Source organism: Pseudonaja textilis, chromosome 1 (assembly GCF_049901715.1).
Source record: "Pseudonaja textilis isolate UNSWEBS1 chromosome 1, rPseTex1.2, whole genome shotgun sequence".
Lineage (NCBI taxonomy): Eukaryota > Metazoa > Chordata > Lepidosauria > Squamata > Elapidae > Pseudonaja > Pseudonaja textilis.
This window is the reverse complement of record NC_141990.1, coordinates 13,381,026-13,407,318: the sequence shown is the minus strand read 5'-3', so window position 1 is coordinate 13,407,318 and position 26,293 is coordinate 13,381,026. Positions and strand designations below refer to the sequence as shown.

At 41.2% G+C, this 26,293-nt stretch overlaps 1 protein-coding gene across 2 annotated transcripts in view; it reads right to left on the bottom strand.

The window, feature by feature from the left end:
- Positions 1 to 26,293, bottom strand: part of CALN1 (calneuron 1) — a 234,738-nt gene that overhangs the window by 14,602 nt on the left and 193,843 nt on the right. The gene's annotated exons all lie outside the window — the stretch shown is intronic.

Below are 26,293 nucleotides of genomic sequence, written 5' to 3'. Positions count from 1 at the left end.
GCCTTGGAAGAAATTATGGTTTCTTCTTCCTTCCTTTGAATCCTCTACCCCAACTCCATCTGAAAACCTGTCTAGAGCTTCCCAAAACTGTGGCTTGGGACAGCTCTGGGGTCATAAACAGCTTTAAAACGGATGCACTTAAATTTAAAAAAAATCTGAACAGATTTGCACAATCCAAATTTGGTTTACTTTATTGTCATTGCACCTCATACAACGAAATCAAACATCATCTTCAGTGCACATCATGACCACGACCATGAAAATAAACACAATCACACGTCCTTCATCCTCCACACATTGAACCAAAAACCCGCAACACTGCATCTATACTGCACCGTACAGCAGAATTCAAAAGAGCTACTGCCCTGGGATAGAAGCTGCCTTTCAGCCTATTTCATCCAAATTTTTTGGGTGGGGGGTGGGGGAGGGATTATAGAAATGGACCATTTGTTTAGTAAGTGTTTGAAGTTACAATGGCACTGAAAAAAAGTGACTTACAATGGGTCCTTGCATTTTTAACCATCACATACTCAAATGATCAAAACTTGTTCACTTGACAACCGATATGTATTTATGAGAGTTGCAACAGCCCAAGGTCAAATCATTGCCATTTGTGACCTTCTCAGAATAGTTCCAATAAACAAAAGCAAATGAGGAAGTCTGGATTCCCTTACTGAATGAAGCAAATAAGGTCATAAAATTGGGGGAGACTCACTTAATGACTACCTTACTTAGTGATGGACATTAGAATAGAACAAAATAGAATAGAATAAGTTTATTGTCACTTTGAATGTGCACTAATTCAAACCCACTGCATTTAAAATATTAAGTAAAACTCAGGAAAATTCAGATTTCTTTTCAGATAGAATTGTCTCTCAGACAAATTTTGCAAGTGTTTTTCTCTAAAGTATGCACGTTTTGAGCCAAAAATTATATCCCTAAATTACAAAAATGAGAAAAACCCACAGGATAATTGTCCTCGCCTTTATATATTTATGCGGACCAACTTAAGTTTTGCACATCAAGGCTTGCAAATTGCTGTAGATAATTACTTGGCAATGACCTTTTCTGGATCACAACGGGGCCATAGAAAACCTTTCACATCCACTGCAGCTCAATAATGCTCCTTTCGAGAATTGGAGACACATTAAAATCATGCCAATTCAATTAACCTTATAAAATTAAGTTAAAATAATAAGAAAATAACACGAAATAGAGAAAACAGCTGGCAATAATTGGAAGTTTAAACAAATCTGACAATGCTTTTTTTTAGCTTTTAAATCTCTAGGGAGCTTGAAATTGGATTTCACCCAAATCAAAGGGAACTCAGCATCTTTTAATGTCTTCACAGTATAATCCAGCCCCATGAAAAATCCCCAAAGAAGAAAACCTTTCAAGTATTAATTAGGAACCAACTGGAAAACTGTGGCATTAAGGGCATTGGTTACAGTGGAGATTTCCGTGCAAATACTAATTTTCTAAGATATTTATAGATCTTAAATATCAATTAGCTCTCCTAGCAGCATCTAATTCATATAACCCATTTGGCTTTTCCAATATTTGTTCCATAGTGAAGAAAGAATTCTCTCGTTGGACTTCCAAGAGATTCAGGGCAACACAGAACACAACAGTGTTTGCCTGCTAGATGATCAATATAGCACCATTTCCCTTAAGTAATAAGAGTTCCCACATGTCAGGCATGGTTCATTTGGAAAAGAGGGAACAAAGGAAATCATTTTGAGAGAGAAAAATATTAGCTCTACCTACTCACCCTTGCATGACCTCAAAACAAGTGAAATAGGATCAGGCCTGGCTAATACATGGCTGAGGCATAATGGGAAATTCCAAAGTTGTACATGTAGAAGGGACTGAGAAGTAAACATCTGCCCATCAGTCCATCCATCCATCCATGAACTAATCAACCTAGAACTAAGGAGAAATTTCCTGACAGTGACAACAATTAACCAGTGGAACAACTTGCCTCTAGAACTTAAAAACACTGGAGGTTTTTAAGAAGAGATTGGACAACCATGTGTCTAAAATGGTATAGGGTCTCCTGCTTGAGCAGAGGGTTGGACTAGAAGATCTTCAAGCTCCCTTCCAACTCTATTTTTCTGTTATCCATCCAGGATGAGGGGCAATGGTAAACTACTTTTGTATCATGCCAAGAAAACTGCGTGTATATGTCTATGTAAGCCACCAGGAATATCACAAGTGTCATCCGACCTCCAAAAAGCTATAAAGGGTCAGATCTGGTTACTATTTGGATGGAGGACACAGGGTAATTCCAAGACTGTAGGCTAGACTGAGAAGTCGAAAAAATATCACAAAGCCAATGACAAGCTATTTTGGTATGTATGTATGTCTTTATTTATGTAAATGTATATATCACCCATCTTGCAATTTGAAGTAGCTGTATTATTGTGCCAGAAATGAATAAAAGTTATCAGAAACTGCCTGACAAAATCTCATTGTTATCAGATGAAAAATACATACTTAATTGTTCAAACAACAAAGCAGTACATTCATACAGATGTAGGAGAGTAGAAAACTGCTTATTTGGTCTACCAATTTATCTGTCCAAAGACATTTGCCAGACCTATTTAGAATTCTTGAATATTTCTGCATTGAAAAAAACAACTGACCTGTAATCTTTCTTTTAGGAGTAGCAGAGGAAAGAGTGTTGCACCAAGAGCTATACTGAAACATTCAGAAAGTAAAATGCTCGGGACATCACAAGGGTTCTCGTTTACAGATTAGTTTGGGAGCTATAGATTCGGTACATTTTTACTGGAGTTTATAAAGCTGCTATACAGTGGTGGGTTTCAAATATTTTCACCACCGGTTCACCAAAAAATGTGAGTGTGCGTGCATGACTTCTGCCATGCAGCAAGGTCTGATCGAGCAGCCTTTCAGGGCCTGCTCCCCTCCATCTCTGTTTTCCAGGGCAGCGACTGCTTCTCTCCGCACTGCTGGGAGAGTGTCTTGTGCAATTTAGCAGCTGTGAGCCACCACTTCCCATCTGGAAAGTGAGTGAGTGGCATGCTTGCGGGTGAGGCACAGAGGCGAGGCACAGACATTAGCTGGGCTGCATGGCAAAGGCAAGATACATAGGGCAGGGCACGCAGGGGCAGCTGGTGGTGCGATCTGTCACTTCTCCAAACTGCACAGAATCATTACTACCAGTTCAGTAGAACCAGTCTGAACCGCCTGAATGCTACCTCTGCTGCTATACCTCACAACACGCAGCATTTTTGCTCATCTATATCAGTAGCAGTGCCTAGATTAGAAGTATTTGGAGAAGGACAGTTTGAAGCAATGAACATGAGACATCTAAAAGCAAAAAATATTGCCCTCTTAGTATGTTTTAGGAGAAAAGCACATAGGTACTAACTGATGTCTCTTTTGGTTTGCAGGAAATGTTCTCACTCCATTTGTGAAAGTTTGCTGTTTCATTTGGGTTGCTCGCTGGCAACCTTGAGTGGCTAAGATGGATTACAAGCCACATCAAACTTGATGAGGATTTTATGGACTGGTGTGCATTCCCTACATGATCAATCTAAAATAAGTTAGTTTGGATTGTGCCAGGTTATGGGAATCTGCCATTTGTCTTTTATGAACCCAGCCATCATATTAAACCATAAGAAAGTGAATGTGTGTAGTTCAGTGAGGAAAGTTTGAAATTCAACCCAAAAGACAGCAACCATCATCGATTAAACAGTCAACCAAGCCAGGTTAGCTGGTCAGAAAGAAGCTGCATAAACTGCAACAATCCTAATCAAGACAGACACAATAAATTGGTACACATAAAAAGCCAGCAAACCCCATTGGCCCGTGCCAGAGCACTAACAGTATTATCTAATTTGGTAATCTGTTTACAGTGGGAAAAATGCGAATACCAAGGTCTCAACCAGCAAAGGTTTATTATATGTTGGACACAGGATGTGAATAAATTAGCTGCCTTTCATTAACTTGAATTAAGAGCTCAGAGTAGTTTGTGAATCCAAGCCATATTTCGCCTTGCAGCAAGATGGGGGACAAAACAAATTTAACAAATAGATGAATGATAAATAGACGATAGATAGATAGATAGATAGATAGATAGATAGATAGATAGATAGATCGATAGATAGACAGACAGACAGACAGATAGACAGATAAACATAAATGTTTTGCTCACTTTCACACTTGCTTTATTCACATGTGGAATGGGATGTGTCTAATTTAGGCATCTAATACTTTAAACTTTAATATCAGTGGACTTCAACTCCCAGAATTCCCTACCAGCATGAGGGATTCTCACATTTCCCCAGACCTTATTTGCGGCAAGAAAGACACAGGTTGTTGCTATCAATGAAACCAGAGCTGTAATTTAGACACATACATTTTGGCATATTGAATTTCAAATATCTCAAGTTGGAAATTGTTTTGATCTGTTCCAATTTCACAGATGTTTCCCAGTGGCATCTGAACCTAACCAGAAATGTTCTAAACTTGACTATGGGTTTTTCCAAGATCAGAGCAGATTAAAACAAGCATTGAGGCATTCCTAATCAGCTTGGAACAGCCCACTTTGAAGCATTTTGGATTTAAAACATTCGACAACCCTTTACTACAATTCCCATTCCCCAATGGGTAAATGTGGTTAGTACAGGACCTAAAGTTCAATCATTGGGAGTTTTAAGATATGCTCCTGAGGTTTCTGGAGTACTTATTGTTATTTTCCTAAGCACTGTATGTAAGTGGCTGGACTTTGGTAGGAAGAATGGAAATGAAGAGGTACAAAGAAAAGCATAAACTGAATCACAGCATTTTTACATTTTTGCATGTGTGAAGGAACCCAGATTGCTCCCAGAGAAATCAATAACCCCTTATGTCACAACTACAGATGGCCATGTTTCAAAATCCAGATCCTTCGTGACTTCATGCCCAAAACAAAGGTTGAAACGCAGCTGCCCATAAATTTAGTTTGGAAGGCTCTATCTTTTCAATATACTTTAGGGGCGACAATTTGCATCCAAGATGCGCCTGGAGCAAGTGGGATGCGGTACATTTTTATTGTCAATTGCCTTCTACATGAAAGTTCTTCCCCATGACTGATTTAATTGCAGAACTGCCTTTACCTTGAAAACCGATCTCAAACCCCGAATTCTACAAGCAAGTTTTACCCCAAATTGATTCCATTGAGTATGGTCAGTTTACACCTGGAAAACAGATACAGGTACTCCTTGACTTACAGCAGTTCGTTTAGTGACTGTTGAAAGTTACAATAGCACTGAAAAAAGTGACTTATGAACATTTTTCTCAGTTTCGACTCTTGCATCATCCCCATGGTCATGTAATCAAAATTCAGATGCTGGGCAATTGACTCATATTTATGACGCTGCCGTGTCCCAGGGCAGGGGTGGGATTCAACCCGTGTTACTACCAGTTCAGTGACTACGTTTTGCATGTGCAAGAAAAACCTTAAACTGTGCTGCCCAGACAGCTGAAAAGCGCTGTGCGCAGGTGTGTAGCGTTTGAAAAGCGTCTTTTTTCCTGCTTTTTCAACTTCAGCTGTGCCGCGCGAAGCAGCTGAGGTTGAAAAAGCAGGAAATAAAGGACAGGTAAGAGCCCGGGCAGGTGAGTGGGCCAAACAGCAGCAAACACAGAACCGGTTCTGTGTCTGATGCTCTTCAGAGCTACCAGCTTTATAGAGCCGGGCAGAACCGGTAGCATCCCACCCCTGTCCCAGGGTCATGTGATGATCTTTTGTGACCTTCTGACAAGCAAAGTCGATGGGGAAACCAGATTCATTTAACAATCATGTTACTAACGTCACAACTGCAGTGATTCAGTTAACACACATGGCAAGAAAGGCCATAAAATAGGGCAAAACTCAGTTAACAAATATCTCACTTAGCAACGGAAATTTTGGGCTCCATTACAACCATTAGTCAAGTATATAATGGACATTACTATATATCATGCATATCATGGACATTACTACAAATTGCCTGCTGCTAAATGATCATATTGACAACATTCAAATATATTAAATAAATAAAATTTAAAATTACAACCACTGCAATGAAATTCTTACCTTAAATTAAATGAATTGGCTACCTATTATGACTGGACGCCCTGATCCATTTCTTTCAAACATTGTACCTAATGCCAACATAATATTATAAATTATAATATTACAAATTATAAAAAATTATAAAAGGATAAGCAACTTCCTATTATTTTTTTAAATCACAAAATGAGTAATATTTCCATCTGACCTAAATTATGAATGCTACAGTTTACTAGAAATAATGATATTTATGGTATCCACCAATTTTTCTGTCTCCATTTGTTTCTAGTTATAAAAACAAGATATTCCTGTCTCATTTTTCAATGATTTTTAATGTTGTTTAATGTTTTAATTTTGCTAACGTTTTTCTAGACAAAAAGAAAGGAATGACTTATAGTTTTGTTCTGTCTTTTAATACAAATTATGTTCTGGTTTATGAGCACTATAAAATGTGTTACTTGTTGGGTATGCATTGAATCATTTATTAGATTTTTATCACAACTTTATTATTTTATAAGTAATAACTGAATGTAAGAAACATAATACTCCTTCCTTCTCCTATTTTCCCCACAAGAGTTAGATTGGACAGAGAGAAAGTAATTGGCTTAAAGTCACCAAGCCAGCCTTCATGCCTAATTCAGAGTCTTGTGATTTCTAGGCCAGTACCTTAACTGCTACATCTAACTTACTCTTCTGTTACATCAAAATCTACATTGAGACTATACAGGTAGTCTTTGACTTACAACCAGGGGAGACATGATAACAGTCATCCAATATTGAGGGGCTGCCACAGAGAGGAAGGGGTCAAGCTAGGGGTCAAGTATCCAAGGCACCTGAAGGCCAGACAAGGAATAATGAATGGAAACTGAACAAGGAGAGATTCTCCCTAGAAATAAGGAGAAATTTTCTGACAGGGAGAACAATCAACCAATGGTACAGAAGTTGCCCTCGGAAGTTGTGGGGGTGTCATCACTTGACACTTTCAAGAAGAGATTGGACTGCCATTTGGTAGAAATGGTGTAGGGTCTCCTGCTTGGGAAGGGGGTTGGACTAGATGACCTACAAGGTCCCTTCCAACTCTGATTATCTGTTAGAGAATCTGTTAGCGAAACCACAATTAAGCCCAATATTTTTGTTGCAAAGTGAGATGCTTGTTAAGTGAGTTTTGCCCCATTTTATGACCTTGCTTGCTACAGTTGTTAAGTGAATCACTGCAGATGTTAAGTTAGTAACATGGTTGTTAAGTGAATTTGGCTTTCCTGTTGACTTTGCTTGTCAGAAGGTCTTAAAAAGTTATTAATGTTCCAGGGAGACTGCAACTGTCATAAATATGAATCCGTTTGCCAAGTATCTGAATTTTGAACACATGACTGTGGGGATACTGCAATGGTCGTAAGTGTGAAAATGGTCATAAGTCACTTTTTTCAGTATCATTGTAACTTTAAATGGTCACTAAATAAACAGTTGTAAGTCAAAGACTTACCTGTAGCTTTATCAGGCTAAGACAGGATTACAAAATTAGGAGGCACCAAATAGTGAATGCATTCCAATGGAAAAGAAGAATATAACAGAAAACAATACTCTAATCAAGAAACAACCTAGGAAAAAAACCACACCCCTATCAATACTGGTGGGGCAAATAGGGGAAAAACCCACACCCAGTAATACTGATGATACTACCTCTTCAGGTAATAAAATGTCTGCAAGTAAACAACCAACCTCAGAGAGCGATAAAGACTCCATAATGAAGAAACTGTGTGAATTTACAAGGACCGCTCAACCCAATACAGCACAACCAACAAACTCTAAAAAGAATTACACTGCCATGTATCAAGAATATCTCAGAAACCACAATTAGACTACTACAACCACACGGAATCACCGTAGCACACAAGCCAACTAAAGCCTTTCAAAACATCCTAAGCAAACCAACAGACCCAACAACCCCAGAAGAAGAAGAAAAAAACCCAGAAGTCTTCTACAACATACAACGTAAGAACTGCAACAACCACTAAGTACGACAAACAGGCAGAAGACTGGCAAAACGCATCCATGAACACCCAACTGACAGTCCCAAGACATGATGAAAATCCTTTAATTTCACAACATATAGACAGATTTAACCATAGTTTCAATTGGAAGAATGTGACCATCCTAGACCAGGCCAAATTCCAAAATGTCAGGGAATTTCTAGAAGCCTGGCACTCTGACAAATCAGCCATCAATAGACATATAGTCATTAACATCTATAAAGGTAAAGTTCCCCTTGCACATATGTGCTAATTGTTTCCGACTCTAGGGGGAGGTACTTATCTCCGTTACAAAGCCAGCGCTGTCCGAAGATGTCTCCATGGTGATAAGGCCAGCACGACTAAAAGTCGAAGGCGCACAGAACGCGGTTACCTTCCCACCAAAGATGGTCCCTATTTTTCTACTTGCATTTTTACTTGCTTTCGAACTGCTGGGTTGGCAGAAGCTGGGACAAGTAACGGGAGCTCACTCCGTTGCGTGGTGCTAGGGATTCAAACTGCCGAACTGCTGACCTTTCTGATTGACAGCTCAGCATCTTAGCCACTGAGCCACCGCGTCCCTTTTAACATCTATAGACAATGCCAAAGAGACAATCAACCAACCCAAAAGAGAACAGAAGACTCCAGCACTTCTCCCTCCACCAGTAATCAGCACCCAAAACAGCATAGATTAACTCCAAGGTTAACTTCAGACCAATAATCAGGTAAACAACACCCCAATCAAAAAACTGCCCAAGAGCCATCAGCAAACTGCCCAACCAAAAGAATCTCTATGACCCTCACCCATCCACACAGACAGGCAGCATATTGGAATATAAACTGGCAGCAAACAGCACTCCTTACTAGCACTGATAATGTTGCCTAATTGTCATCATGATATAAAAAAGATGTTGAGACACTAAAAGCAGAGAAAAGCAAAAAAATATGATCAGGGGACTGGAGGCTAAAACATCTAAAGACAGTTGCTGGAACTGGGTAAGTCTAGTTTAACAAAAAGAAGGACTAAGGGTGACATGACAGCATTACTCCAATATCTAAGGGACTACCAAAAGGAAGAGGGGGGCGGTTCAACCTATTCGCCAAAGCCCCTGAAGGCAAGGCAAGAAGCAACAGATGGAAACTAATCAAGGAGAGAAGCAATCTAGAACCAAGGAAGAATTTTCCTGACAGAACAATTAACCAGTGGAAATTGTGTTCATAAGTTGTGAATTCTCCAACACTGGAAGTTTTTAAGAAGAGTTTGGACATCCTTTTGTCTGAAATGCTCTAGGGCTTCCTGCCTGAGCAGGGGGTTGGACTAGAAGACCATCAAGACCCCTTCCAACTCTTTTATTCTATTCCGTTCCATTCTGTTCCATTCCATTTCATTCCATTCCATTCTATTTTTAGGGTAATGAATTGTTTACAAGAAAACAAGCGAGTTCAGACAGCACCAAGGACCCTTCAGGTCAACCCTGAGTTACAACTATTCTCCTTTATTGATCCTTCATCAGTTTATAAGGATTACTCAGGAGGCCCGAGCCTTCGAAGACCAAATGTGGTCATGAGATCCTCAACCAATTTCAAAGACCTGTTACAACAGATCACTTCAGGTCACTTCTGCTTTTCATTTCCTTTGCTTACAACTTTGCGCTCCAGTTCTATGCTTTGCATAACACTGCACGGGAACAGAGCGATGAATATGTATGGATGTATTCCTTCCCTACAGCTTGCTGCTTGGGAGATAAAGTGAGAGAAGCGGGGGGCGGGGGGGAGGAAGAGAGAAAAATATAATGGTATTTACACAACAGACAGTTTACATAAAGAACCAGCAGTTGTATTGATTGACGTGCTAAATTTGGTTAGCTTAACTCCTGGTTAGTCTAATCAGATTTGGCTAGTTTAATCACCCCTTTCTCTTACATGACTGGTATACAGATGATTTCAAGAGGTAGGCTGAAGACATAAACACAAGCCCAGGATAGTGAAAATAATGTAGGGCAACGTCCTTGGATAACCCTACCGCAATTCTGTTTTGGTATAAGATGGAGAGGTAAAAAGCTTTTGAAGGCTTTCAAAGATTCTATTATCGTACCCTGCAATAATCGAGGAGCATTTCCTGACCTAGCTACCTTGGAGGGCTGACACACCATGGCTGAGAAAAGTAAGAATTTACACTTAGGCAAGAAAAACCAAATGCACGGCTATAGGAATAGGTAGTAACTGGAAGAAGGATCTAGGAATCCTAGTGGACAACTGCTTATTGTATCCAGTTTTGGTTGCCACAGTATAAAAAGGATGTTGAGATTCTGGAAAGAGTGCAGAGAATAGCAACAAAGTTGATTAGGGACCTGGAGGCTAAAACATATGAAGAATGGTTTCAGGAATTGGGTATGTCTAGTCTGATTAAAAGAAGGACTAGGAGTGACATGATAGCAGTGTTCCAATTTTTGAGGGGCTGCCACAAAGAAGAGAAGGTCAAGCTATTCTCAAAACCCCTGAAGGCAGGACAAGAAGTAATGGATGAAAACTGATTAAGGAGAGAACCAACCTAGAACTAAGGAGACATTTGACAATTAATCAGTGGAATGGTTTGCAGTAGATGGAAACTAATCAAGAAGAGGATTTGTAACTGGCTGACAAACCATATTCGATGAGTAGTCCTTAATGGTACTCCATCTACATGGAGGGAAGTAAGCAATGGGGTACCAGAAGGTTCCGTCTTAGATCCAGGACTGTTCAATATCTTCATAAATGACTTAGATGAGGGAATAGAAGGGGAACTTATGAAATTTGCAGAAGATATTAAGCTGGCAGGGATAACCAACACCCTAGATCATTGCTGTCAAACTCGCTGCATCATATTGTTGTCATGTGATGTTTTGTGATGTTTTCCCCCTTCACAGAGCTCAGATGGGCATGGCCTGTGTGTGACACATCCACCCATGGGCTGCCAGATTGATACCCCTGCCCTAGATGATAGGCTCAAGATCCAGATGGATCTTGACAGACTAGAACATTGGGCTGTATCTAACAAAATGTAATTCAAGGTAGAGTAAAGTAAAGTCTTACACTTAGGCAAGAAAAACCAAAAGTACACATATAGACTGGGCGAAACCAGGCTTAATAGCAGTAACTGTGAGAGTGATCTTGGAGTCTTAATGGACAGCCAATTAAATATGGGCCAACAGTGTGCAGCAGCAGCCAAAAAAGCCAATGAAATCCTAAGATGCATTAACAGAGGGATTCAATAAAGATCATGTGAGGTACTAATAGCATTCTATAAAGCCTTAGTAAGACCACACCTAGAATACTGCATCCAGTTTTGGTGACCACACTACAAAAAAGATGTTGAGACTGTAGAAAGAGTACAGAGAACAGCAACAAAGAAGATTAGGGGACTGAAGGCCCTAACATAGCACTAGCACTAGCACTTAGACTTATATACCACTTTACAGTGCTTTACAGCCCTCTCTAAGCGGTTTACGGAGTCAGTATATTGCACCCAACAATCTGGTCCTCATTTTACCGACCTTGGAAGGATGGATGGCTGAGTCAACTTTGAGCCTGGTGAGATTTGAACTGCCAAATTGCAGGCAGCTGACAGTCAGCAGAAGTAGCCTGCAGTACTGCACTCTAACCACTGCACCATCATGGCTCATAAGAAACATAAGAAGAACATTACAGGAACTGGGCATGGCTAATCTAGCAAAGAGACCAGGGGAGACATGATAGTAGAATTCCAATATTTGTGGGGCTGTCACAGAAAGGAAGAGGTCTAGCTTTTTTCCAAGGCACCTGAATGCCAGACATGGAATAATGGATGGAAACTGATCAAGGAGAGATTCAACCTAGAAATAAGGAGAAATTTCCTGACAGTGAGAACAAGAGCTTGCCTTTAGAAATTGTGGGAGCTTCATCACTTGAAGCTTTCAAGCAGAGACTGGACTGCCATCTTTCAGAAATGATATAGGATCTCCTGCTTGAGCAAGGGGTTGGCCAAGATGACCTTCAAGGTCCCTTCCAACTCTGTTATCCTATAATTCTGTAATATGCTTGGTTCCCATTCAACCAAGCTACAATTTGCTAGTTGGAAAAGATAACTCTCAGATAGGATATGATACATAAGTATGTCTCTATAGCAACTTTAATATTCATTTTCCATACACACAAATACATATATATCCTTTGCAGAATTCAGTCAAAATATTGGCAATTTCATTCTTCCTCCCACATCTTTAAATGCTTACTATTATATCAATTGTTGTGGTATTCTTGCAGGGGAAAAAAAGCTGCTATACATTAGATGCCAGGAATTGGAGAAAGAGAACATTGGTGATTTTTTCAATAACCAAGATTACATTTATCTTCTCAGAAGCGAGCCCCATTGAATTCAATAGATCTTACTCCCAAGGGAATCTTTAGGTATCTATTCAGCCTTAGACTGATGCCTTGCTCATCAGTGGCCAACTAAATAAAGTTTGAAAGCTGTAGGTAGAACATTATATAATGCAGAGTGCTATATTGTGTATATGGCACTGTCAAGATTGAACTGTATGGCTTCTTTCAAAGTTTAATCATGTCTCTACTTGCCAATGAACTGGAGGGAGGGAGAGGAAAGTGGAATGCAGAGAATATATGGAGGAACCATCAAGGTCACAACTACAGGTGCTGTTGTGGCCCTCCAGCGGCTGACAGAGCTGGCAGCAGAGTCAGACAGTAGTGAGGAAGTTGGGGAGGAACCTGGGCCAGTCTTGGAGACTGAGAGGGCTCGGATGAGGGCTCTGCATCGGAGGCAGAGATGGGCCAGGGCAGGCTCGCAGTCATCAGCTGCCTTCAGACTCCGACAGCAGTGAGGCGGGGGAGTTTCTGGAACTGGTTCCCAGCCTGCGCATGCGCAGGGCTACCAGAAGACAAGAACAATTGAGAAAGCAGGGTCGACTCAGGAGTAAGGCCACACTTCAGAGATTATTGGTCCCTCCCATAAGACATAAAAGAGGAGTGAACGGGATGTGAGCTTTTGCAGGAAGCAATTAGTTCTTCTGGTCAATTCAAGCTTTGAAAAGTTGTCTTTACTCTGTGTCAAATTTGGCCTTGCCCTGCATTTGGCAATTAGTTCTCTGGCAGCATTCCAAGTGCAATAAGGTGGGTGTTTATAAACATTCCCCTGAAAGACTGTTTGTGAAGCCTTGCAGGCTGTGAATGAACTTAATTCACAGGTGTGGAAATAAAAGAGGTTTTTCTGGGACTAAGATTGTGGTTTCTGCTTTCTAAGGAAGCCTAGGTCAGAACAGGTGCTGATGAGAGAGGGGAACTGTTCCCATAACAAATGGACGTCTCATAATTAGACAACGTGATCACCCAGTGGTGGAGAGATTGGGAAGCCATTGTTTAACTAGACAAGCAATTGTGTGAGGTGCTTGTTCAGCGCCAATATGGTGTATCCAATAAAATTTTACTTTTGGGGATTCAAAGCTATCAAGAGTGTTTCTTTGATTTGGGTTCACTAGTTGGGATGGTTGACAGGCATTTTCCTTTCCCAGCAATTTTGGGTCAGTAATGGAGATAAAATGTTGGACTAGTAATCTAACTGGAATCAGGGAGGTGTGAAATCCAATCAAAAGTTTCAGCTACTAATCCAATCATCTATTTAACTGATTTTTTTATTCAACTGGAAAATCTTCATTCACTTGTAATTTGCAACTTTCTCTAACGTTCATGTAGAACGTTGCTGGGAAATGCTGCCTAATGTGTACTGACTTTGAATTTTAAATTTCCCTACCATTTCTATTCCAACTTCTTTCAGGTTCAGCTTGCCTGCTGGTGACCTCATTAATATATCCATTAACTCTACCAAGAAGGTTTTTGTTTTTGTCTTTGTTTAACTTTACAATCTAGACCCAGGATTATTCTATTCTACTCTATTATTACTGGGGAGGGTTTAAGAAGAGATTGGAAGCCATTTGCCCAGAATGGTATAGGGCAGGGGTGTCAAACTCAATTTCATTGAGGGACGCATCAGGGTTGTGTTTGACCTCAGGGGCCAGGGTGGGTGTGTAGCCAGGGTGCGTGTGGCCAGGGTGGGTGTGGCCAGCTTGACATCACTCGTGTTGGGGGCACCTGTGGTGGCCCGAGCACTCTGCCAACAAAAACGGGCTCCTGAGCTCCATTTTCAGCTTCAATGGCCTCCTGCAACCCTTTGCCAGCGAAAATGGTCCTTGGAAGGGCTGCCCCCAGCCCTCCTGAACTCCATTTTTACTGGCAGAGGCACCATGGGCTGGTCCTTTGCTGTTTGGGGGGCATCCCTGCAGGCCAGATCTAAGCACCCCGTGGGCTGGATCTGGCCCCCAGGCCTTGAGTTTGACACTCCTGGTATAGGGCCTCTGGCTTGGGCAGATGGCTGGACGAGAAGATCTCTTCTAGTCCTTCCCACTCTCCTCTCCTCTCCTCCTCTCCCCTCCCCTCCCTTTCCTCACAACTTACACAAATATTAAGCATAACATTTCTTTTGTCCGCATAGAAGTAATCATACTATAAACTGGAGTTATTTACTCCTGGAGAGCAATCTCCCATGTGACAATATATATGTCAGCCAGTTGTTCCCAGGGGAAACAAAAAGCCCTTGGTTTCCATTTTCAGAGGCAACACATCATAACTTCACACCTTCCATCCCTCCAAATCAATTTAAAAGCTTAATCCCCAGATTGGACAAAACCTCAATTTACTCATAGCAGATTGTTTTATATATCTGCTGCAGAGCTCACTCGGCCTTAAGACAAAGTGTTGATAACTGCAAAAGAAACAGAAAGAAAGAAAAAGAAAAAAAAAGAAGAAGAAAAATAAAAGAAGAAAATTGGTTTGGAACGGCTTAGGGGTGCGAAACCTCTTTGTCAGAAACAGCTTGCTGTTTGTGATGAAAAAATACTTCTTTGATTCTCCATTAATGCTTAGACTCTTCCTATGGCACAAGGATACATGGATTTCTAGAAAGGATGATTGCTTTGCCTTGTTTGCTTTCCACTTTGTGACGTTGTTAATATTTCTCTCTCCATATAATACCTGGTCAGGACAACATCATCACCCAGCAGGTTCTCCATGAGAAGTTCCTAACTCAATGATTCATACATTCCAGTTTCCATCTCATGCTTCCTGCTTCAACCTGATGGCCAACCTGTTTTTATCTCATTTCTTATATTCATTCATTTATTTTATTTGTATCCCACCTTTATCATTGTTTATACGTAACTCAAAAGGGATATGGTGGCTCAGCGGCTAAGATGCTGAGCTTGTTGATCAGAAAGGTTGGCAGTTTGGTGGTTCGAATCCCAAGCACCGTGTAACAGAGTGAGCTCATGTTACTTGTCCCAGTTTCTGCTAACCTAGCAGTTCGAAAGCATGTAAAAATGCAAGTAGAAAAATAGGGAGCACTTTGGTGGGAAGGAAACAGCGGTCCGTGTGCCTTCGGTATTTAGTCATGCCAGCCACGAGACCAGGGAGACGTCTTTGGGCAGTGCTGGCTCTTCAATGAGCACTGCCCCCTAGAGGCGGAAGCAACTAGCACATATATGCCTGGGGAACCTTTACCGTAAGGTAACTGAAGGCAGAGAACATACTTAATACCCTTTCCTCATTCTATTTTCCTCACAACAACAACCCTGTGAGGTGGGTTGGACTGAGAGAGAGTGACTGGCCCAAAGTCACCCGGTGGCTTTCAGGTCTAAAGTGGGATTAGAACTCACAATTTCCTGGTTCCTAGGCCAGCACCTTAACCACTAGACCAAACAGGCTCTATATATCTCAGGCAACATGCTCTGTAAACATACAGATTGGGGATGAAGTGAAAAAGTCTAATGCATCTGAAAGGTACCAAGTTGATCAATGAAGTTCGAAATGCATGATATTTTTTGAAGGAGGCTATTTGTTTTTGTTTTTTAATTGTTTTGTCATTGCTGCTTACCTTCAAGGCAGTTTACTTGAACTTAAACTCAGTAAATACAAACTCACATTAGAAGAAGGACATCTAACACAGACAACTGTAATCCAATTAAAGCCTGTTAAATGATAGCAGTAGATTCAATTAAACTACTGTGTACTAAGTCCACCGAGAGCTCAAGTTTACTCAGGAATTAGTGATGCCCATCACAGAGACGTGGAAAAAGCATATGTGTATTTGATTTTCTTTCAGAGAACTGTTCTCAAAAACTATTTTTAAGCCCTTATGAAACAAGTCAGATGTCCTATCATTATTACGAATGGTTGCAGTGTCAGTCCAGTATTAAAGACTGGATTTGGCATTTTTATCTACCTATCGACTCCTTGCAAAGGACTTGACATAGGCAGATATTGTTGGTTAATGGTGTCAAAGGTATTGTTGTAGGATATAAGATGTAATCCCACTTTGGACTTGAGAGTGATTTTGTCAATACCGATGGTGTTCAAATAGTGCTCCAGATGTTTTCAAATTGCACCCAAAGTCCCTATTACTATTCGTACTGTCTTTGCTTCTTTTTTGCTGCAGTCATTCTAGTTTTAACAGATTAACAGAGTTGGAACGGACCTTGTAGGTCATCTAAAGGACATAGAAGAGTGTTCCATTGGAAGGATTCCCCAGATGGTTTAACATCCTCTATTTTCTCGGGGTACAGAATCTGGGGGGGCCCTGAAAAAGGGAAACAATTTCTTTTTTATGTTTTTCATATCCATACAAGGTAGCACTGCTGAAGTATCAGGAGTGGGATTTTCCGTAGATTTTACTTTTTTAAGTGTTAGTTTTAGGCCGAAAATTGAATAAAACGAGAGATGTGAAATGTAGAAGGCAGAGTGGAGGAAACAGGCAGAAAATTCTGGTCTGCCCAGTGTCTTTCTAGTGTCATCCTCATCTCACTGATTTGTTATCAGGGTTCCAGAAAAACCCAACTCCAATTAAAAACTCAGAGACAGGCATTTCTTCAAAGTTTCCTTTTATTAGAGTAGGTATACTGGCATGTCTGGAAAAACCCCAATCTGAGAGTTCCGGGTTTTCCCTTAATCATTAAAAAATGAAAAGCCAACCCCATCAGTCCATCACATGGTCTAATCACCAATCATTCCAAGTTGAGACATCCCATCAACAACTCCACCTCCAGGTGCAGGAATAACATGACCTTGACTGAAAAGAAGAATGCTATTATGTCTAAAAATCCCCCCTCCTACTTTCCCAGGCACAGGAATGTGGCAGCGTGGAAGCTTCTGGTTCTAATATGGCTTCCAAAGCTGACATTTGGTTTGATGACATAAGAGGTTTTTTTTTTAAATTGTATAAAAATAAAAGTGTGACCACTAGCTAGCCCGTCTCTACAGGTAGACCTCAACACTCAACCATTCATTTAGGGACCATTCACAGCTACAATGGGCACTGAACAACAGACTTCCAACTGTCATTGCACTTTTGATTGTTGCAGCATCCCCACGGAATGTGATTAAAATTGGGGTACTTCACAATCTGCATGTATTAACGGCAATTGTAGCATCATGGGGTGATGTGATTGCCATTTGTGACCTTCCTGGCCGGCTTGCAACAAGCATAGTCAATAAGGGAAGCTGGATTGGCTTCTAATGACTGTGTGATTCGTTTAAGGTCAGATTAGATAATCATATCTCTTCAGCCCTTATTCTTAACCCTGGTACACCACAGGGTTGCGTGTTGAGTCCCTTACTCTACACTCTTTATGTACATAACTGCATTCCAGTAGTGGGATTCAATTTTTTTTTTTTTTTACTACTGGTTCTGTTGGGAGTGGCTTGGTGGGCATGGCAGAGGAAGGATACTGCAAAAACCTCCATTCCTTCCCCACCCCACTAACCTGCTTTCCAGCTCCGTTCTCCTATGCAGGGCAACAAAAGAAGACCTAGCCGATCAGTTGAGACTCAGGAGGCAGAGAATAGATGGGGGCAGGGCCAGTCAGAGGTGGGTTTTGCCATTTCTCCGAACTACTCAAAATTTCTGCTACCGGTTCTCCAGAATGGTCAGAACCTGCTGAATACTACCTCTGCTGCCTTCCCATTCATGCCAGTAATGCTATTATCAAATTTGCAGATGATACAGCAGTGGTGGGACTTATCAGGGGGGATTAGTCTGCCTATTAAGATGAGGTGGACCAGTTGCTTTTGTGGTGTGGAGACAATAACTTGGTCCTCAACACCAATAAGACCAAGGAGCTTATACTGGACTACAGAAAGAATAGATCAGACATCCAGCCCTTGCTTATCGGTGGAGACCGAGTGGAGCAAGTGGCCAGTTTTAAGTTTCTGAGTGTTACCATAAAAGAGGACCTGACCTGGGGTGCTCACATTGCAGCACTGGTCAAAAGGGCCCAGCAGAGATGATACTACCTGAGACTTCACAAGAAACAACAACTGAATGAAAAACTGCTGGTGACCTTCTACCGCTGCACCATAGACAGTATCTTAACTTACTGGACCTGTGTATAGTTTGCCAATTGCACAGTGGCAGATAGGGCAGCACTCCAGAGGGTTAAAGTCATTGCCCAGTACATCACTGGTTGCCCTCTCCCCTCTTTGGAAGAGCTTTATAGTTCCTGCTGCCTTAAGAAAGTTCAAAACATTCTCAAAGATGCATCTCATCCTGGGCATGAGGTAGTTTTTTGAACTATTACCATCTGGCAGACGGTACAGGATAATAAAAACAAGGACAGATAGGCTGAAAAACAGCTTCTATCCCAGGGCAGTAGCTCTTTGGAATTCTCCTATATAGTGCAACATTAATGCAATATCAGGGGTTTTCAATTCAATTGTGTAAAATGTGAAGGATGTGTGTGTGGTTTTTTTCTTTTTTGTGTACAATGTACACTGAAGATGACATTTAATTTTATTGCATGAGGTGCAATGACAATAAAGAAATTTAAAATTTAAATTTTTTAATAACTGCAGTAATTCGCTTAACAACCATGGCAAACAAAGGCTGTAATTGTGTCTGTAAGTCGAGGACTCCATCAGATCCAGGTTTAGCTTAAACATAAAGAACTTGTAAACCAGGAGAGCAGGGGCTATGTCATTATATATCCACAGTCAGTGTTCAGACCACAGATTGATTTACCCAGCAGTTATTTGTCCCAATCTGTCTTTAAATCTGCACATTAGCACTAGGTCAAAGTACTTCAAAAAAAAAACCCCACCAAGGCATTTAAAATTGATTTTATTATCTTTATCTGCAACTCTGTGGCCTTGCTGCTTCAAAACCAAATATCAAATAAGAGGATAAAATGATATATCGTTTTTATTTTGTTATGCATTTATTCCAGCTTGGAATCTATTAGGACGGAGCAAGGACCATAATGTTTTTAAAATGCTTGTCCTTTTTTGTGCACTTATTTCACGGTATTACTAATATTTATTTCTTCCCTCTGCCAGGAACATAAAGCAGTGCTCAATTTTTTTTCCCTACAAGAATCCAAAGGTTGTAACCTGCTCTTCGTGTGAGAGTCTCTTTTGCTGATGGCTTTAGGCCCCCTTGCCTGTCAAATGGCCAGCCTGGAAACAGGCTGAGACCTGGGGAGCGGGGCCTGGCAGGATGAATAAGGGGAACACTGCAACATCCCCGTGGTTGGTTGTAAGGATGAACAATGGTGAGAGCACTGCAATGGCTGTAACTTTGAAACCGGGTTTTAAGTACCTTTTCAGGGGTTCTGTCATAACTTTGAACTAACCAAATGATCATAAATCAAGGACTAACCATGCCAATAGATTCCAAACAGGAGAGACAATCTCTCACATACAGACAGTCCTTAACTTAGGACTATTCATTTAATTATGGCTCGAAATAACATCCTGGCAAAAATGATTTATGACCTTAAAGTTACAACTTTCGTACCACACCTCCAATCACATGATTAGAATCTGAATGCTTGACAACTGGCTGGCATTTACAATGGCGGAAGCGTCTTGTGGTCATATCATCAGAGCCACAGTGGCGCAGTGGTTAGAATGCAGTACTGCAGGCTACTTCTGTTGAGTGCCGGCTTTCAGAAGTTTGGCAGTTCGAATCTCACCAGGCTCCAGGTTGACACAGCCTTCCATCCTTCCGAGGTGGGTAAAATGAGGACCCAGATTGTTGGGGGCAATAGGCTGACTCTATAAACCGCTTAGAGAGGGCTGTAAAGCACTGTAAAGTGGTATGTAAATCTAAATGCTATTGCTATCATGATTTGCAATCTTCTCAGCTGGGTTCTAACATCGAACATCGAATAACCAAGTTGGAAGCACCTTGGAGGTCTTCTAATCCAACTCTGATCAAGCAGAAGACCTTATAACATTCTGGGCGAAGAGCTGTTCAATCTCTTCTAGAAAACCTCCACTGATGGAGCACCCACAACTTCTGAAGGAAAGTTGTTCCATTGGATAATTGATCTCATCGTTAAGAAATTTCTCCTTAGTTCTAGGTTGCTTCTCTCTTTGGTTAGTGTCCATCCATTGTTTCTCGTCTTCCCTTTTGGTGCTTTGGGAAATAATTTGATCCCTTCATCTTTGTAGGAGCCCCTCAAATATTGGAACATTGTTATCATGTCTCCCCTAGTTCTTCTTTTCATTAGATTAGGCCCAATTCCTACCAACATACTTTGTAGGTTTTAGCCTCCAGTTCCCTAATTATTATTTGTTGCTCTTCTTTGCGGTCTATTGGGAAAGCCCAATTTGCTTAACAACCACAGATTCACTTAAAGATCATGTCATCTGCTTAATGACCATGATAGATATGGTCATAAAATTGTGTCTGGTCATATGATGATTCACTTAGCAATTGCTTTGCTTAGCAATAGAAATTTTGGTGTCACCTGTGATCATAACTTGAGGATTACCTGTACTCAATGCGCATCTGTTTCCCACCTCTTAATGGTTGGAAACCGTGATTAATTTCCAGGAATTATGGTCAAATGGAGCTCCTTATGTGTTGTCAGGTGCCCGTAAGGGCTGAAGTTGCCCACCTCAAGATCAAAAGTATGGTTTCCACAATCAAAAATTATCTGGAGGAACCTGCTTGCAAAAGCTTCTAATGCACCTGTGAAGAACATTATTAATCAAATCCTTCATTTGAGGATAGTTCAGTTTTCCGAGCTATCAATGCGCAGGGAAGCATGTCCACAAGGTTGTTACATTCACATCAGTGATAGAGAACCTCTTTATCCCCTTCATTTGTAGCTGTCAAAACTCTATAGCTTTAACCAATACAAGTGATGAGTTGACATTGCGACATTATCTAATATTGCCTTTAAAAACCATGTCTTCCCCGCAGGCGTAGTGTTATTTATTGCTTGCCTCAATTTCTGACGCTTGCTTTTCACCTGTGTGAGTGTTTGGGGGTGCTGCAGGAATGGAGGACGTCTATCGCTTGTAGCTGGCATATCTGATTTATTTCCAAGATGCATTTCCCAGAGCATGATAAATTGTGTAGCTGTAGCCATGCACAATCACACTGCTGCAACAAATTGTTGTCAGTTAAATAGCAAATGAGCACAATTTCACAATACAAAGGTAACCTTGAATTATAGCAAATCTACAATTCAACAACAATGATTCCATAACAGTTTGTAAAGAGAAAGTGGGAAAGGAATCTGGGATGGCCCAAACTAAGGATAAGCCAGCACTGAAGAATAAGCTAAAACTAAGTGACAAACTGGAATAGAGTTGAAGAAGAAGTCAAACGTCAAGACCATGGAATGTACCACAGGTAGTTCTCAAGTAACAACAGTTGCTGTGAAGAATATCCAAAACATCTTCTTTATATCTTTTCTCTATTTTTCTTCAACATTTTCCCTTTCTTGTATTTTTTACTATACCACAAGATGGCACTGGAACAGGAACTCATTTTAATTTAATTTGGTTTTGTTCTCCTATATAGAATATAATGGGCTGCTTGGCCTGTAACTACTTGCTATAATGTGCTCTGTGGAATTCTCACTTACCAGCAATTGCAAACAAACCAAAAATAATAAGCAGGATGATGCTACTTGGGGTGTGCTCCTATGATCTATTCCACAAGCAAGCAACCAGTCTTCCTGCAGTGGTGGGATTCAATTTTTTTTTTACTGCCGGTTCTGTAGCCATGGCTAGGCGGGAGTGGCTAGGTAGGCATGGCCAGGTGGTCATGTGACTGGGTTGGCATAGCTATGTGGTGGTTTTTTTTCACAGCACCCTCCTGCACCCCGTTTTTTGCCTACTGGGCTTCAGGAAAGCCTCCTGGCGAGGTAAGTACAACAGCGAGTGGGGGAATCAGCTGTGCTGCACGATTTAGATTAACTAGAAAGCAAGAACTCCAATGATTTCCTGCTTTCTAAGTAATCTAAATCACGTGGCACAGCTAATCATCAGAAATACTGTTTAGGCCGAACCGGTAGCAGAGGTGCTATTCAGCCAGTTCGCACCTACTCGGGCGAACCAGTAGCAAGAATTTGGCGTGGGTCACCGAACCGGTAGCAACATCTAGCTGGCCACGCCCCCAACCTGGTCGCCCAGTTTCCACTCAGTCGCTTGCCCCGCCCATCCGATGCCAGCTGCCCCAGTTCAAAGGAGGACTGATTCCCCCGCCCTAGCCATGCATTTTCAAGCAGCCACTTGAAAACACATGACTGTAGGCGGAGCAGCGGTCCGTTAACCTGCAAAACTGTTCCAAGGCTGGATTATGGACACTAGAAGTATCGCTTCCCCTTGTGAGTAAAGTGCTTGGGGCAAGAGGGAAAAAATGCTGGGGGAGGGGAGAGGGGAAATCCAGCCATGGAGAAGTTTGCAGAGCTTCAAATGCAAGTCCATTTATCTGCAGAACTTCTCTAATGCTGGATTCACTTCCCCTTGTAAGTAAAGTGCCTGGAGTGAGAGGGAATGAAGGCTGACAGGGGTGTGTGTGAGAGAGAGAAGAAAGAAAGAAAGAAAGAAAGAAAGAAAGAGAGAGAGAGAGAGAGAGAGAGAGAGAGAGAGAGAGAGAGAGAGAGAGAGAGAAAGAAAGAAAGAAAGAAAGAAAGAAAGAAAGAAAGAAAGAAAGAAAGAAAGAAAGAAAGAAAGAAAGAAAGAAAGAGAAAGAAAAAGAAATAGGGAAAGAGAGAGAGTGTGGTGTGTGTGTGAGAGAGAGAGAGAAAGAAAGGAAGGGAGAGAAAGACAGAAAGAGACAAAGAAAGAAAAAGAAATAGGAAGGGAGAGAGAGAGAGACAAAGAAAACTCTGTGCTATTATTTTTAATTGTTCCATTATTTATCATGTGTTAATATTTTACACTGTCCCTACACCTAGAGTGATTCTACTGCCTTTCTTTTGCCCAGGGCTACCACATATTTTTCAGGGTTTACATGCATTCAATGTCTATAGTCCAGAGCATAAATACATGTGTGTTTAACAGAGCTGAAAGGGAGTTTGGAGGTCTTCTAGTCCAAGCCAAGCCCTGCTCAGGCAGGAAAACTGAGGATGCCAAACTCTGAGTAGAGGTCCCGGGAAAGGTGTCAGAATAACACTTAGAAGGGACTTTTGGGGGAACCCTATACCAGGTGAGGCACCCCTTGACGTGAGTGACATTGAGCTGGCCACGCCGCCCAGTCACATGACCACCAAGCCATGCCCACCTAGTCACATGACCACCAAGCCATGCCCACCCAGTCACATGACCACTAAGCCATGCCCACCCAGTCACATGACCACCAAGCCATGCCCACCAAATAAGCCACGCCCCACAGAACCGGTAGTAAACAAGTTTGAATTCCACCACTGACCGGTAGCATTTTTTGAAACTACCAGTTTGGATGAACCGGGCTGAACCGGTAGAATACCACCACTGGCTTCCTGGGCAATGGGTGAACCATAATATTAAAAGCGTGGCAGTATGGAGAAACTGAGTGAGCAATATCTACTTTCTGTAGGTGATGAATCCTCTTGAGCTTCCCTGCTCTTGCTTGGTTCTAAGTAAATCCACTAAAACTCACCAAGACTTAGAATTTACATTGTGAATGACTTTTAATGAACTCTGGAATTGAAACTAGTATTCCTTTATTTCAGGCTGGCTGGGGAATTCGTGGAGTTGAAGTCCACATGCATCTTAAAGGTGCCCCCATTGAAAAACAACAGTTTCGTATCTTTATCTCCCCGCCCACCCTTTTCTCAGGTAATTCGGAATGAATAACTACAGAAGTTGTGAAGTAAAATCAAAGCACATTTTAAATCCTCCTAATAGAAACAAAACAAATAAAAACAGCAGGAAACCAGATTCATTAAATGCATAGATAAGAGCCATTTCTTTCACTGCTGCAAATAAAAACCAGTGTTACTAAAAGTCACTTCTCTTCGTGCAACACAAGTCATACCAAGATTTCCTTAATGAGATCTGATTTATGTCATCTAGCATCAGCTGAAGACCATGCCTTTCTATTTATGTGATCTTTTGAATCATTTTTCCAAACTTTGCTTTCAGATTTACCCAACCGAAAGAAAACCTTTGATGAAAAATTTCAATTATAACCTCTATTATAAAATAAAATAGACCAAAGGGGTGTGAGAGAGAGTATCCTATCTTGGATATTTAAAATCTTTCCATCAGTTTGCCATTACCTCTACATAGAATGTTTTCAGTAAAGCCAAGGACAAGATAGCAGTAGAATTTGGATTTATATCACATTCCACAGTGGTTTACAGCCCTCCCTAAGCTGAGTCAGTCTATTGCCCCCAACAATCTGGGTCCTCACTTTACAGACCCTCGGAAGGATAGAAGGATGAGTCAACCTTCAGTCGATCAGGATCAAACTCTTGGCAGTGAGCAGAGTCAGCCTGCAATACTGTAGTTTAACCACTGAGCCACCACGGCTCTAAAGAATTAAAAGATATCCCAAGAAATGCTTTTCATGGACCTATTCAGATCTGTGTGGGCAGCCAACTCTCTTCACAGCCTTGCAATAAACATACAAGCTAAAAAAAATTCTCTACGGATAGTTCTGGACTTACAACTATTTATTTAGTGTCCATTCAAAGTTACAGAGGCACTGAAAAAAGTGACTTATGACCATTCCTCACACTTATGACCATGTAGCAGCCCCCATGGTCACATGATCAACGTAAGGGCGCTTGGCATCCAGCATATATTTACAAGAGTTGCACTGTCCTGGGGTCACGTGATCACCTTTTGCAACCTTCCCATTTGGCTTCCGACAATGGATTCACTTAATGATCACATGATTCATTTAACAACTGAAGTGATTCACTTAACCATTGCAAAAAGTGGTAAAATTGGGCGCACCTCTCAACAAAAATCGCTTTACTTAGCAATAGAAATTTTAGTTACAATTATGGTTGTAAGTTGAGGATTACTTGTACTAAAATTCTGAGAATGAAAATGAATGAAGCAGAAGTGAATGAGAAAGAGGCAGACATCTCTTTTGAAGATTTTGGAAAGCTGGATCATTTTCAGCCCAGTATAATAAGGACAGTACAACAAACCTATATTAAGTATGTTCTAGTCACACTCTAGACCTAGGGTGTCAAACCCGATTTCATAGAGGGCCACATCACAGTTGTGCTTGACCTCGGGGGGGGGGGGTGCGTGGCTAGGGTGTGCGTGGCCATCTCGATATCACTCAGTTTGCCTGTGCTCCGTTTTCAGCCGCGACGGCCTTCTGCCAGTGAAAACGGAACTTGGGGAGGCCATGTGCCCCTGAGCTCCATTTTAACTGGCAGAGGCACCACAGGGTGGTCTTTCACTTTTTCAGGGCAGTCCCATGGTCCAGATCTAAGCACTCTGTGGGCCGGATCCAGCCTGCGGATCTTGAATTTGACACCCCTACCCTAGACCAGGGATCTCCAAAGTTGGCAATTTGAAGATTTGTGGACTTCAAGTCCCAGAATTCTTCAGTCAGCCGTGATATGGCTGGCTGAGGAATTCTGGGAGTTGAAGTCCACAAGTCTTTTTTTAAAAAATAAAATTTTTATTGGTTTTTAAAACAAACATAAACAAACAAAACATAAAAACCTCAGGCCATCTTCCATATATGTACATACAGTGTGCCGGTTGGTTTACAAACTGTTTTGTGCTTCCATTTCGTAGTCTTCAATTACAATTACATTGTATATATGATCTCATATTTTCAATCCAATATTAAATACATTGGTATCATTATTAATCAATCATTTGACTATACTTTGAAGTCCACAAGTCTTTAAGTTGCCAAACATGGAGACCACCCTCCTAGACTGTCATTTCCTTTACA